This window comes from Mixophyes fleayi, chromosome 1, assembly GCF_038048845.1.
Source record: "Mixophyes fleayi isolate aMixFle1 chromosome 1, aMixFle1.hap1, whole genome shotgun sequence".
Classification (NCBI taxonomy): domain Eukaryota; kingdom Metazoa; phylum Chordata; class Amphibia; order Anura; family Limnodynastidae; genus Mixophyes; species Mixophyes fleayi.
In genome coordinates, this window is record NC_134402.1 from 440,578,344 (window position 1) to 440,592,840 (window position 14,497).

At 40.9% G+C, this 14,497-nt stretch overlaps 1 protein-coding gene across 16 annotated transcripts in view; it reads left to right on the forward strand.

Moving 5' to 3' along the window:
- Window positions 1-14,497, forward strand: part of TCF4 (transcription factor 4) — a 318,760-nt gene that overhangs the window by 135,285 nt on the left and 168,978 nt on the right. The window lies entirely within an intron of this gene.

Sequence of the window (14,497 nt, forward strand, 5' to 3'; positions counted from 1 at the left end):
GATTGTGTGTATGTGTGCATGTGTGTGTGTATGTGTGTGTGTGTTTGAATTTAGACTGTAAGCTCCACTGTTGCAGAGATTGACGTGAATGATTACAAATTATGTAAAAAGTTACGTAATATGTTATCTCTATACAAAAACCCCCCCAATAATAATAGTATTCTGTACTTTTAAACATAATAAAATATATCAAGGGTTATAACAAGGTACAGGAGGGAAAGATTCTACAAAGGAAGAGAAGTATTAGAACACAAGGACATGAACTGACACTGGGGGGAAGAGAAGTATTAGAACACGAGGACATGTACTGACACTGGGGGGAAGAGAAGTATTAGAAAATGAGGACATGTACTGACACTGGGGGGAAGAGAAGTATTAGAACACGAGGACATGCACTGACACTGGGGGGAAGAGAAGTATTAGAAAATGAGGACATGTACTGACACTGGGGGGAAGAGAAGTATTAGAACACGAGGACATGCACTGACACTGGGGGGAAGAGAAGTATTAGAACACGAGGACATGTACTGACACTGGGGGGAAGTAGGATCAGAGGAAATATGAGGAAAAACTACTTCACAGAAAGGGTAGTGGGTAAGTGGAATAGCCTCCCATCAGTGGTGGTAGAGGGCAATACAGTAGAGCAGTGTAAACTTGCTTGGGATATACATAAGAATATCCTTATAAAGTATAAATAATCAAATAGGGGTTAAGGTACGACAAAAAAATAGGCAGACTAGATGGGCCAAGTGGTTGTAATCTGACGTCAAATTCTATATTTCTATAGTGTAGTATCTAATATATAAATGCTTAGTGGCGTCTGTCTGTCTGTGTGTGTGTGGAAAAAAAAAACCAAGTTGCAGCGCCACCTGCTGGGCAGAGTTATACACTGACCTACTAAATTCTTAGTGTGTGTGGGAAAAAAAATTCAAAAAGGGCTGAAATTTGGTAGGGCTCAAACTCATTTTCGTGAGGTAATTTTACCTCATGAACACACATGTGTAGAGGCGTGCGTTAGTGTGTGTGTGTGTGTGTGGAAAAAACTATTTTCTCAGAAAGGGCTCATCCAATTGACCTGAAATTTGGTATACTGACATTATTTGACAAAAAAATTAGAATAGTCAAGTCAGTTAACTTCCATCATCCCCCCTTCCCCCCGTGGGAGAGGTAGTAAAGGCTAAATTTACGAGTTGAGGGGTCAAACTCATTCTCGTGAGGTAATTTTACCTCATGAACACACATTAAAAAGGCCGCTTGCGTCGGGAAGTAACGCTCTTCCACTGAGGAGGCCTGGGCTAGGTCCAAATGCATGACAAGAACCTTTTTAAGACCTTAAGTAGCTTGATTTGACTAGAATGCATGAGTGTCATGCACGGGTTAACTTGTATTACAATCAGTGTTACAAAGTTTAAACATCAGGTTAATATGCATCTCTCTGTTTTATTGTGTCTCCACAAGAACCACACAACAGTCAGATCTATTCAGTTATGTAGCCCGGCCTGTTTTAGACTTTTATAAAGGGGTACTTTACCTAAAACTTAATGTTGTGACCATAGATGAAGTAAAAAACCCCCCAAAAAACAAAATGTGTCTGGGAGTGAAGAATGAGCCGATGTCTGAAGGTCCTTTGAGGGTCAGCAGAGGTGAGTTGGACCAATTCATCATGTATTACCACAGACTGCCTGGAGACCATTTTTAGTTTAACCGATACATAAAAGTTACACAATTATCAGAGAGAAAATACTGACATCTGTTGATGGCTCGCGGGCCAGATATTTTGCTTTTGTCAATTTATGAAATTATCGACAGCCCAGTTAAATATTTAACTGGACTGGAAAAAGTTATGCTTGTCTTTATAAAACTCTCAAAAGTCACAGTTGTTGGACCCCAAAATGCTGGGGTTTATCAAAATGGGGGGTGGTTGCTTTGGTTAAGTGTAGATGTGGCTTGGGTAATTTGGGAGTGACGTATTTGCCCAGATTTTGTTTTTTTATTTTCAATTGTTGGCAGGTATTTGTTAGTTATTGTCTATCTACCTCATTTTCACTTCAGTGAAATCTTTCCTTTTTCTAAATGTATTGATTGCTAAATATTACATTGACATAGAATCTGAAGAAAAGAACCGACTGGTCCATCTCATCTGCCCATTTTGGTGCATCAGCATTTTTTGCTTAATGTTGTTTATGTTTTATTTTACAATTTTTTTGTTTGTTTACTTTTATAGTGTTAGAATGTTTGTGTAAGCCCTGCCTATTTATAGATTCACGATTCGGGTCTTTCCCGCCAAATCGTAACAGTTGGGCAGTATGGTCACTGGTTCCTGCTGGATTGGTAGTCTGCATTGTCATGCCTCAGTGATGTCATTAAGGGTAATTTATGAACTGCAAAACATTCAGACCCACCCCGCTTCGTCTTCATACATGGCATACTTGCCAACTTATGGGAAGTATGATCCGGAAGCTTGCCGGGGAAGGTGGGCGGGGCTCCGAAAAACGCGTAATTTTACAGCGGGGGCGGGGCCAAACGCCGGGATTCCCGGCATTTTGGACCCAATTCTGCCCACTTCACTAGGAAGTGGGCAGATCCGGGAGATTGCCGAACTCTCCCGGGAGTCCGTGAGACTCACGCAAAATGTGGGAGTCTCCCGGACATTCCGGGAGAGTTGGCATGTATGATACATGGATGTGCCTTAATTCCACCAGGCACGTTTCAAGCTGCACGCTCACTTTCCAGTCTTTGGAAACACCCAGTGTAAAAGTAGGATGTGCCTACGTTTGTGGATTTGCCGTTCACCAGAAAACGTCACGAATTTCAACTTTTATGTTTTTCACCTAAAATACTGCTCTCATTTATAGCTTAAATTTTCAGTGGGGTGAGACAATGGCACAGTCTTTATTACATGTTATATTGTTTATTATATTAGACAACATTCACCAACAAATGCTCCTTCCTACAAAAATGTAACTGGAAGGTAGAAAAGGAATCTCATTAAAATTAGTGGAGCTTTGTCTTCGGCACCTCTGACCACCCAGGAGAAAGCAGATCCTTTTATGGTAATGCCACCTGTAATGCACCTTCTCCATCTCATTTAAATAAAATTGTCCCACAAAATCAAATTTGCTTTTTCGCTCATGTGCCTAATCTCAATGCACCAAACTCCCCCTACTGGAAAGTGCAAGCTTTCGCACCACTAGAGACGCCATCTTTGCTCACAAATGCACATGCCTGTGTTTGCGCAAAAGTAGACAAACAACATCAGCATTCGTGCTGTAGATTTGCACTTTTGCTTGATTGTAAATGATGTTTACTGACTCAGCTATATCATACTTGCCAACTTTTCCTCGTTGGCTTCAGGGAGATCCTGGGGGAAGTAGGCGTGAGGGGACGCGGCTTGACGCGATATTTGCTTCATTAACCCCCTCCCCGCCACTTATCTATTGCGGGGGCGAGAACCGAGAGGTTGCCCTGCTCTCCCGGGAGGTCTCCTAGAAGTGCGGGAGTCTCCCGGACATTCCAGGTGAGTAGGCAACTATGCACTAAAGAAAAGCAGCTAATGAATCTCTAGAGACTGAAGTGTCTTTTACATTCCTGTCTCCATTACTGAAGTCATGTTGTCTTACCTGTCAGTCTTTGATTAAATCTTGGTCTCCATGAAAATGGCCACCTCCCAAGGCATCAATACATGGACATAGGACACAATTTCTGAACTGTGTCATCATGCCACAGATGGCGAAGCCAACCACGTCTTGTACTGGCTCAGCATCAGGGAGAATGCCAGACTCTTCAGGGAGTGAGGGAGATCACCCCTATTTCAGGGAGTCTCCCTGACATTCAGGGAGAGTTGGAAAGTATGAACTATATTACTAACCAATATTCAGAATGACAACTACGCCAACAAACTTTCCTGGACACGGCTCATACTGTAGGTCAGTGACCATCTTCAGGGCAGCCTGCACACCAAGCAGAATAAATAAAACACGACAGCATGTAAGATTGTACGTTGAAGTATATTCCATTATGCTTTATACAAAAGACTCAACATTGCTTTTTATATATCATTGATTTATGAGTCGGTGTATCCACTCCAATAAAATTGTAATCCATCATTGCAGTGTTTTATTGCTTAATCATTTTTCTATTTTACTGTTCCAAGCTGATATAATAAGGGGTGTTTATTGTTATTTCCATAACCACAGAGGCAGGAGACTGCCAGGATCTTCTGAGATGTCTTCTAACTAATCAGTTTAGATGCCCTATCGTTCTATAATTATTTACACGAATAACCGTCCATTGCGACCAGCGAAGAGATTTAAAATAGCTTAAGACTGTTACCAGTGTTTCCCATGGCTAAATGTAACTTGAGATAGGGTTGATTCTATTAGAGGAACTGTTATTTAGCTTAGGAGAAACACTATGGGAAAAGTACGTCAATAGCGGAACTTTAAATGGAACACTATCACCAAATTAAAGGAAATAAACAATAGGTTTTATTTTTAATACAGCACTAATTGATTTATTTATTCATTGCATGGATCTTAAGGGTAATGTCAGATGGGAGACTTTGAACGTTAGCTCTTTTTTTGTATCTGTCGTTCACAGCGCTCAAATCCCCTCGTGCTGATACATTGATCGCTCATTTCCTGTCACATGGGAGCGCTTACACTGAGAAAACGTTGCATGCAGCGTCTGCAAAGCTTCAACGCTCCGGTGTGACAGGGGAAGAGTGTTCCCCATCATACACTGCTGATTGGGTGTTGGGGGGGTTGCATTTTATGTTTTATTTATTTTTCGGGATTTTGTTTTTACCTGGTATTGGGTGTACAGACAGTGCCTGGAAACCCGAAGATTTTTTTTTTGTATTGAACTCCACAAAGAAATGCTGTATACAACACAGGCAAACTGTAATGGCCCAACTGTTCTGAAACTACAAGTCCCAGCATTCTGAGACTGGTAGTGGCTGTATAGGTGAGCCACATGCTGCTCACTAAAACAACAATTTGTGGCCGATCATCCAGAAAGAAAGCAAGGCCATGTCTTCTTAAGCTTTGGAATATATTCGATGTAAAGGAGCTGGCACTTTAATGTTCTGTTGCCTTGCTTGGCTCCTGGGCTATCCTGGTTTTCTCCCCCTCCCACCTTTCAGGTTCTCCATGAAGTTGGACCATATCAAATCGAGAACAGACAGTTTTTTTTTGTTTCTCTATACTTTTTTGATAACTTTTCTGTTTCTTTTTCTTTTTAAGGACCAGATTAGTTATTTTCATAAGCCTCTGTCCACATCACCAGCTGGTAGTAAGACGGGTTGGGAGGAAACAGGGGGGGCAATATAGAACAAATCTCAACCTGTGGCTCTCCCACTATTGTATAACTATAAGTGTCAGAATGCTGGAACTTATAGTTCCACAACAGCTGGAGGGTTGCAGCTTTCCTGATTTGTATACATTCTGAGCATCCTGGAGCTGGGGAACTGCAGGTTGGCTAAGATGGGCCACAGGGCTTCCCCATACTTACCTATTTTTTTTTCCTCTCTCTGACATCCTGGAGGGGGTGTGAGTCTGTAAATCGTGTAATTTTGGCCCCACGACGCAGGGCTGCGATTTGCACCGAATCACAACATTGAGGCCCCTGTCCCGCCTACTTCACTAAGAAGGGGACAGGAGGCGGGAGAATAGCCTGGTCTCCCAGGAACTCAGGAGACCTACCCGGAATTTGGGAATCTCACAGACATTCCAAGAGAGTGGGCGAGTATGGGCTCCCCCCACCCCCTGCACGGACACCTATCCTCTCCGTGCCACTGGGTCTTACACCATAACATCACTACAGCCCACCTTCATATTTCCCCTGTCCTACAGAGAGCAAATACTGCACCGCACGTTGTATTCTATAGGACTGCCCACAGGAAGCAAATTATACAAAAAAAATTAGAATTGCAATCTTCCAATTGCAATCCCAAGTTTGGAATTTATGGCTGTACTAATTTTTTTTCCAAATTTTTATGTAATGGTAAGCCCCTGAGAGTCAAGCAAATGATTATCAAAAAATCGATTAACGCAGAAGGTAGAGGTTTTCCTGACGCAGAACTCTACTATTAGGCCACACAACTGGCACTTTCGCCCCTCTAAACACTGTTGCCTAGGTGAATATAGGGACAAAATCCCTCTCTCTCGCCTCTCTGGGGACTTTCCAAAATGCGGAGATACGTCATACTTACCAACTTGTATCTCGTCCTCTCCTGGAGATCTCAGAGGGGAGGTCAGGTGACAGTAGTGGGAGGGGACATGGTGACTACATTGCATCACGTTACCCCCGCCCACAGTTGTGCTTAGTGATATAATTTTAGCCCCGCCTCTCCTGGACTCCTCTCTTCCAGGAGTCTAGGAGGACTTCCCGAAATATGGGACATTCTGTCAGAGTAGGCAAGAATGAGATACATTAGGACACTGTCCTTAAGATTTTTGATGTGGCTTCAACTGTCTGTTTGTTTTAGCAGAGCTGCAATGGATGTCAGGTTAAAACTGTTCTAATCTATTTCACTTTAATAGTTTCTATCTTACAATGCTGTAAAAAAGCTCAAATTGTCATGACGAGTGGGTATTTTTTAAAAAAGTACATTTGCAGCTGAAAAATAACTAAAGCAGTGGGAGAATTTGAATATTTTGCTGTCTAATAAAAATCTGTATAATTCTAATTAATTTTAGTGAACAATATTTAAAAAGAAAATCAAATCACTGTAATTGGTTTTAGAATAAACAGCCGCGTAAATTCTGCCATATTAATATAAGGCTTATTTGTCTGTAATTCCTTGGCTGTGTTCTAACTCCAGACTTAAATAAAGGTACCATATCTGCTGAATGCCAACCACATGACACAATACTACTAGGGAAAAAAACCTTGAAGATTACGTGTAAAGTCTAGTGATGATTTAACTAAGCTCCTTAAGAACTCTTGGGTGAATGCCATCAAGACCAGATGCTTATTCACTTTTTTTTTTGTCTTGAAGAAATTCATTCACACCACCTTATGTTATGTTTGGAGTTCCTTGATTGTATGGTGCCAGGTTAATACCATTTCTAGTATGTAACAAGTTATCTAGTGTGTTCATTTTATTTTCTGTTTTTCTACTGAACAGTTTTTCACATATGCTTATATATATTTTGTCAAGCCGGCACCCATACAGTAACCTTGCACAGGGCCATTTATGTCTGCATTTTTCCAGGCTGCAAGCCTGGAGAATCATGAAAGCCGAGGCATTGACGGAGGTGAGTAGGCAGCCAGAGATTTTACTGCCCCCTTTTCATGTAGGTGGTTATCATAACAAGGTTAATCACCACAACTGTACCTGGCATCATTTCAGACCCGCCGTTCTCTCATTAAAGAAAAGAAAATGGTTAAATAAGACCAGGGGGTAAATGTATCAAGCTGAGAGTTTCCCGGCGGGTTTGAAAAGTGGAGATGTTGCCTATAGCAACCAATCAGAATCTAGCTATCATTTTGTAGAATGTACTAAATAAATGTTAGCAAGAATCTGATTGGTTTTTCAAACCCGCCGGAAAACTCTCAGCTTGATACATTTACCTCCTGGTAAGTAAATCAAAACATGATAAAATAAAACGGTTGTAAAAGTAATGTTCTGGGGTTGTTTTTGCTTTTTTTGAAAACCTAGTACTTATTTAATATAAGGAATGATACATCCCCTTCATTAATGTAGCGGAGTGTGGCTAAAATAGGAAGTAATTAATATTAGTGTGATACCTTCCCTAATGACGTGGACAGGGGTGAATTGCATCATTCTGGCCCTGCCCTCTGCGCTTGCCAACATGGGGCCTGATTCATTAAGGATCTTAACTTGAGAAACTTCTTATTTCAGTCTCCTGGACAAAACCATGTTACAATGCAAGGGGTGCAAATTAGGATTCAGTTTTGCACCTATGTTAAATACTGACTGTTTTTTCATGTAACATGGTTTTGTCCAGGAGACTGAAATAAGAAGTTTCTCAAGTTAAGATCCTTAATAAATCAGGCCCATGGTCTCCCAGAGATCATGTTGCCAAAATGTTGGTAAGTATATTGTGATACAGGTCAGTTTATATTGACTAAATTAGGATCACAGAAACCTCAGTGCGGAGGTGTTAGAGCGTCTGTTTATTGATCCCAGACATGATCAGTATCCTGTCTGATAAGTACTCACACACCTCTGTGCAAGTGGTTGAAAGTCATTTGAAACTAGGAAGTGTCTTCCTCCTGCAATACTAGATACTAGATATATTTTTAGCTTTTATAGGCTGCTTAGTTCATGCAAGGTTTTCTGTATTGCATTATTTCACCGTAGGGTTAATGTCCTAATTAGAGCGAAGTGAGCATGTTTTGTCAAGTAAATCCTGGTCTCCAGGTCATGATGCCCCAAACCAGCTATAATAATTCCTTCCAAACTCCAGTGAATCCACCTGTTGACCCAGGTTCAGATGGCAACAAGTGCAACCCGTCTATGTATAACTATACTACTGCACCTGACTGCAAAATGAGTGTAGATTTAGGAAGCAAATAGCAGGGAACGTTTGATGTAGGGTTGGGTGGGGTGAGTATGTATAATTAGGGAAGTGCATTTAACATACTGTGTTATTACAGTGGACACTGTGACGAGCCGTGGCGGCCCCGTTTCCTGCCTGCCCCAGCGCCCCGGCCGTCACCATGATGACCGGGACGTCACTTCCCTCCAACTCCTGACTGTTGCCGAGGCAACGGCCGGACGCCCTGCAGTGTAGCGCCGCGTCCCGGCAACAGGGGGCAGCCGGGCGCATGCGCAGAGGGACCTAATAGCCTGCTGGCTATTGGGCTGTAATTATTTTATTAGTCAGCTCCTGGGAGTAAGTTGCAGAGCTAGGCTCTGATTGGCTCACCTGTACATTTAAGGCAGTGAGGTCTGCAGCCTCACTGCCGGTTATATTCTGCTCTCCAGTCTGCTGACCTGCTTGTTCCCGTTCCTGTCTACTGAACTTCTGCTGATCTCCCGTGTATGACCCTTGGCTTGGAATTGGACTGCGCTTGTGTATCCTGTGACCCTGATCTCTGGCCTGTTTACCGTTTCTGCTATCTGCTTGTGACCCCTGACCCCGGCTTGTTAACTGGAATTGTTACCTGCTGCCGGCCCTTGACCTCTGCGTGGACCTCACTCCGCTTGCCCTGGTTCTCCCCAGCCGGTACACACTTCACGACCCTCTGTCAGTCTGCAGCCCAGTCTGTCCCCACCACCAGGGGCTCCAGTGAACACCTGATTGGCAGAGTAGATTCCGGGTTGTGTTGTGCCGGCTGGAGGGGTTCCTAACAGACACTTGTTAATTTTGTTACGATCACTTTTCATTGTTACTTTTACACGTTAGTACTGTTTCTTCAAGCATGATTGTTTTTTACTCTTTAACATCTAATACATTAAAATGAAGCAGAGCCCCAATATAGACGTTGTACTTATAAGACATTAAGAGCCTGATTCATATTCAGATGTAAGTGCATTTGCGTATCCTGCGTGAAATAGCTCTGTGCTCAGAAATGGACCTTACTCCAATGAATGCAACTCATCTCTGAATGCAAATGACATTTATGACTTGTGGGCAGCATGGTGGCTCAGTGGTTAGCACTTCTGCCTTACAGCGCTGGGGTCATGAGTTCGATTCCCGACCATGGCCTTCTCTGTGTGGAGTTTGTATGTTCTCCCTGTGTTTGCATGGGGATTTAGACTGTAATCTCCAATGGAGCAGGGACTGATGTGAGTGAGTTCTCTGTACAGCGCTGCAGAATTAGTGGCGCTATTTAAATTGATGATGATGACTTGAGAGGTGAAACGGAGGATGGAGGGACGGAGGAACATAGGCCGATTCAATTCATAAGTACGGCAGGTGTAAGTGATGACTGATGTCTTTGCTTTATAAACTACACCTATGCGTGCCACTAGCTAGCATAGAGCGTGTATGCAAGGATGTCTGTCTGTATAAATACATTGTATGTACAGTATGCATTAAAAGCATCTTGTTTTATGTATTTAATGTAAAAAACAAAATATTCATATTTTTAATAATTATACTGTTAGGAGTTGTTCATTTATTTCTTAATGTCATTTTTTTTACGTGTTCTGATGTGACCTTTTATTGTACATACGCATGTGTGTATACTGCAGTTCTGTTATTTCTGTCTGTCTACATACAGCAAGTAACATTTAGGTAGAACGTACATCCAGATTCCAATAGATGCGTATCTTGAGATATGTTTGGATTTGAGAACGTTCAGAACTACGCTCGGGTTCCGTGCTCTTTCTCAAAATATCCGAACATGAATCAGGACCTAAATATTCTCCATGCTGGTTTTCTCCAGCGTTGTACAGAACCCAGACACAGTTGCTATGGAACAAAGAGCTGCGACAGTTGTTAATAACTATTAATATCATTGTATGCTTCTAATGACCTGTTAGCAGAGTGTGAGCAACTGACCAGTAACTAGCAACTCTGTGGTCCATGTCCATATAACCTTCTGTATGTATTAATTCTGGGGTCATGAGTTTGATTCCCGATCATGTCCTTATCTGTGTGGAGTTTGTATGTTCTCCCCGTGTTTGCGTGGGTTTCCTCCGGGTGCTCTGGTTTCCTCCCACACTCCATAAACATACTAGTAGGTTAATTGACTCCTAATAAATTGCCCTTAGTCTCTCTCTCTCTGTGTATGTTAGGGGATTTAGATGGTAAGCTCCAATGGGGCAGGGACTGATGTGAATGAGTTCTCTGTCCAGCGCTGTGGAATTAGTGGCGCTATATAAATAAATAGATGATGATGACTATTAATCAATGGTGGCAGTGTCTTATACCCTCCTCAATGGTTTGTAGTTGACTTGACTTTGACTGTGTTATTCTGGTTGTCGGTGTCCTTTCACTTTCTCATCCAAACCCTGTAACTGCGTTGCTCTAAATAATTGCAGCTAAGGTTACATATCTCTCTGTCTCAAAGAACATTATTGACATTTTGAAGAATACAGGGCTCTTCTGACAAACAAGGGAGGCAGTTAGAATTCCCAGACAGCAGCTATGCTAAACAATAACAGCCTTTTCAACATGACCTCTAAGTGAGAATTATTGCATTGTTCTACAACTCCCAAAGGAACAATTGCGCTTACAAAGCAATACAGTGGTCTGTGACAATGGGGGGGAGAGCCTTAATATAGAATGTAGAAGTTAGTGTTGAATAATCAAATGTTATCTGATCTGCCTTAGCAATGTGGAGTTTCGAAGTTAAGCTGAACCCCAACCCCCCTCCCCCCCAGCCCCTTCTCCCCCATTTTTATATTTTATACTCCATAACAAATTCACTGTCTTTTTTTTGTTGTCAGAGCATTGTAAGAAAACATTGGGGCTGTATTGTGCTTCAAAAGTCATAGGGTGAATCCAGTTAGCCACCACAATATGTCTCCGATACAGTCTTCGGAGACACATGGCTTAAATTTTTTTGTGCAAATCTACAGTTATTTTTCCCTCCTGTTCCATAGAGATTCGAGAAAAACAGGAGCAGATATTCTGTGTTGTATTGGGCAGCTTTGTACACAGCCAGACATCGGTGTGATGTCCGATGGCACCTCACGGCTAACTAAATTTCCCCAATAGTTATCAATTTTAGAGCTCACTCTATATAGCTGCATCCTCACTTTGGGGTCCGTTTATGAAATAGGGAAGAGATCTAAATCGTGGCAAAATGGGGTTTATGAAACCCTTCTTGCAGCTTTCACGGTCTATTGTTGCCAATCACTGTCTCTGGGTTTGTCCGGCGTGCTTCCCCATGCAAAGCGTGACGGTTTCTGCAGTTATAGACCACATTCTAGTCTATCCTGTTGACTATCTATACCTCTATTAACTTAGTATGGTGAGGGGTTTAATTAGTATGTTTGTTGGAAAAAGGGACCAGAGACTACTGAAAGCTTGTACACTATTTTTTTTTATTTTTTATTTTAGCTAGCCATTAAAAAATATCACATTTATGATACTGTGTTACTTTATTTGAATAAATAATGCATACTTTGCTTAATAAAGTATTCTTCCATCTGTGCCACAGGAAAGTGGATTTTTCCAGTAACTAGAGGGGTAATGAGGAAACAAGCTCTATAAACTTACACACTTGCCAACATTTCAGTTATTATTTATAAGCGCTTATATAGCACTACCATATTCCGCAGCGCTGTACAAAGATTATTTATCATCCTCATCAGTCGTTGCCCCATTGGAGCTTCCAGTCTACATTCAGCATACATGACCAGGATAGTCTTCCTCGGGTACATAAAGGAGTTGTCCACCTTCAGACAAGTTATTTACTGGCTTGTTTGATCCCTCCTGTAACTTTACTAAATACTTTCCTTTTTTTTTTCTAACTTCTGTGCTTCTCTGTCATGTATTTATATCATTAAGCAGGGTTGTTTGTTTATGTTGCCCCTAGGATACGACACAAAGCAGCTCTATGCATACTGCTATATCCAATGCAGAGGACACAGTAGAGCCGCTTTGTATTATAGGACAATTACAGTAAACAACTCTGACTGATTACCATTCTCAGATTTCTACATGGTTAATGGAGGCAAATTACTCTTCTATTGTTCACATTTGTATACCACATGCCTGTAAGACACCATTACCTGACATCATAGCTGCTCATCACCTTATATCATACCCGCTCATTACCTGACATCATAACTGCTCATCACCTTATATCATACCCGCTCATCTTCTTATATCATAACTACTCATCATTTTATATCATAACTACTCATCTTCTTACATCATAACTGCTCATCATCTTACATCATAACTGCTTATCACCTGATATCATAACTACTCATCATCTTATATAATAACCGCTCATTACCTGACATCATAACTGCTCATCACCTTATATCATACCCGCTCATCTTCTTATATCATAACTACTCATCATTTTATATCATAACTACTCATCTTCTTACATCATAACTGCTCATCATCTTACATCATAACTACTCATCATCTTACATCATAACTACTCATCACCTGATATCATAACTACTCATCATCTTACATCATAACTGCTCATCTTACATCATAACTGCTCATCACCTGACATCATAACTGCTCATCTTACATCATAACTGCTCATCACCTGACATCATAACTGCTCATCACCTTATATAATAACCGCTCATTACCTGACATCATAACTGCTCATCACCTTATATCATACCCGCTCATCTTCTTATATCATAACTACTCATCATTTTATATCATAACTACTCATCTTCTTACATCATAACTGCTCATCACCTAACATCATAACTGCTCATCATCTTACATCATAACTGCTCATCATCTTACATCATAACTGCTCATCATCTTACATCATAACTGCTCATCTTACATCATAACTGCTCATCACCTGACATCATAACTGCTCATCATCTTACATCATAACTGCTCATCTTACATCATAACTGCTCATCATCTTACATCATAACTGCTCATCTTACATCATAACTGCTCATCATCTTACATCATAACTGCTCATCACCTGACATCATAACTGCTCATCATCTTACATCATAACTGCTCATCTTACATCATAACTGCTCATCATCTTACATCATAACTGCTCATCTTACATCATAACTGCTCATCATCTTACATCATAACTGCTCATCACCTGACATCATAACTGCTCATCATCTTACATCATAACTGCTCATCTTACATCATAACTGCTCATCACCTAACATCATAACTGCTCATCATCTTACATCATAATCTGCTCATCATCTTACATCATAACTACTCATCACCTGACATCATAACTGCTCATCACCTGATATCATAACTACTCATCATCTTACATCATAACTGCTCATCACCTAACATCATAACTGCTCATCACCTTACATCATAATCTGCTCATCATCTTACATCATAACTGCTCATCACCTGATATCATAACTACTCATAATCTTACATCATAACTACTCATCATCTTACATCATAACTGCTCATCACCTTATATCATAACTGCTCATCATCTTACATCATAACTACTCATCATCTTATATCATAACTGCTCATCATCTTACATCATAACTACTCATCATCTTACATCATAACTGCTCATCTTACATCATAACTGCTCATCACCTGACATCATAACTGCTCATCACCTGATATCATAACTACTCATCATCTTACATCATAACTGCTCATCACCTTATATCATAGATGCTCATTACCTGACATCATAGCTTACATTACAACAACTCATTACCTTGCATCATAACGGTTCACTACTTTACATTGTAGCTGTTCTTTACAGCAACTGTACAGCCCAAAACTCTTTTTAATATCCCCTTGAACATTCCCTTGTCTTGTACTACTATTTCCCTATTTCTCATCTGTTATCGCTGTAAAATGTTGTAATACATGGTCTACAATTATCTTCCTTAACTGTTTACTTGACTCAT